Here is a 2062-nt window from a genome sequence, read left to right as displayed (position 1 = left end):
GACTGCACCGTCCAGGGGTGGCGTCGGCATTTGGTGAGAACGGAGCCACGGCAGAGGCAGCTTCTACAGGCCTTTCAGTTCCACATCCTCTTGACTAACCGCGCTGCTTTATGACTTGACATGTTGATTCCAAATTTGGGATTCCATTGCTGGATCTGGTGTTTGTTCATTAGCATGATGGATGTTAGAAACAGGCTGTAGCTCTCACGGATGAAATGAAACATGTTTTGAACATATGGATTGGCGCCTGCTCTTGTTTTGGGCAGAGTATAAGAGGCCTGTACTGGTCTTATACCCTGGTTCTCAGTCCAGACTTGGTTTGGAAGGACTTCTGACGGCATGGTGCCTTCAAGTCACGGGATCCGGCCTCAGAAACTTTCTGAGTCTGCTTCAGGTAAACTTTTCAACCCAGACCACAATCCAGTGTGTAGAACAAGTTGCATAAACACTTGTAGGCTTTCTTGCTTATACGTTTTTGCTAATAAACGTCTGACTGTATGAGGGAATTTGGACTAACCTTTGTTTCCATTAAAATCGTGTAGCCAGGTTGTGGGAGAGTAGTAAGCTCTCCCCAACTCAACCTTCTTTGGTGGCCTCTAAAAGAACCCAAGTGTGCATGACCAAACTGGCTGAGGCAAGTCCTCAACTACAGGCTGTGTCTCCTTGTGACAGTCAGCGGGGTGTTAAGTCTCCTGTGTACTTGATGTAGTTTTTCCTTTTTTAAAAAAATATATTTTTATTAATTTCAGAAAGGAAGGGAGAAGGAGAGAGAATCATTGACTGGCTGCCTCCTGCATGCCCCCTACTAGGGATTGAGCCTGCAACCCAGGGATGTGCCCTGACCAGGAATCAAACTGTCACCTTCTGGTTCATCGGTCCACGCTCAACCACTGAGCCACACAAGCCGGGCTAGTTTTTCCTTCTTGCCTTTTGTTAAATTTACCAGAAAGAGGGAGTTGTTGCTATGGCTCTTTGTGACTTTTTGTGATGTCACTGACTTGATATCCCTCTGCTTCCTTCCCTGGCTGATATCACTGCTTTTGGAACACAAAAGGTCACGATCAGTCAGGCCCCCAGCATCTTTCCTTATAAAATAGAGTCTGGTCCACAGGTAGATGGTCATTATGGCAGGAAGGGAAATTGGACATTTGATCTGGGGGCTGGGAGCTTAGGGAATTAGTGGTCCACCAGAGATCCCAGGCATTATGGACTGAATTGTGTTCCACAAAATTCATATGTTGAAGTCCTAGCCCTTAGTACCTCAGAATGTGATTGTATTTGGAGATTGGATCTTTAAAGGGGTAATTAAGTTAAAATGAGGCCAGTTAGGCTGGGCCTTCATCTAATAGGACTGATACCCTTATTAGAGGAGGCGATTAGGACACAGATAGTCACAGAGGGAAGCCCATGTAAAGACACAGGGAGAAGATAGCCATCCACAAGCTAACGAGAGAGGTCTTAGAACAAGCCCAGCGGTGCCAACAGACTTCCAGCCTCCAGAACTGTGAGACAATAAAGGCCTATTGTTTACTCCATGCAGGCTGTGGTCCTTTGGTACGGCAGCCCTAGCAAACTAATACACTGGGTCAGTTTGTTTCAGATTCTACCCCCTTTATCGGTTGCTGTAGCTTTGGCCCTGACTCTGAAGGCTCACACACTGGAGCTGGGGTTAAGCTTTCGAGATGCCTGAAAATATTCTGTTCTGCATTGGAGTGAGTTCCAGAAGGCAGTGTAGTGCCCTGCTGGCCCTGCAGGAGGAGCTGGCTTCAGAAAAGAAAGATCCTGAGATTCACAAATGAGAAGCTTCCTGCAGCCGCCCCAGGCCCTGCAGGAAAGAGCTAACAGAGATGTAACATTCTGGATTATTTTTATTCTGTTCTCTGCAGGTGAGGAAAACTTTCTCTTGCTCCAAGTTAAAAAAACACGCTCCAATACCGCAGGAGCTAAAATGAGTTCTCAGCTTTCTGTTCTCAATCCTCAGTTATGGGCTGGGCCCAAGGTTGGTGGCTTTCCCAGCTCCCAGTTAGATCATCCATCCCTGAAAATTCGCCTACCACCTGGA

The sequence above is a fragment of the Myotis davidii genome, unplaced genomic scaffold (assembly GCF_000327345.1).
Source record: "Myotis davidii unplaced genomic scaffold, ASM32734v1 scaffold175, whole genome shotgun sequence".
NCBI lineage: Eukaryota > Metazoa > Chordata > Mammalia > Chiroptera > Vespertilionidae > Myotis > Myotis davidii.
Note: the sequence above shows the minus strand (reverse complement) of the source record.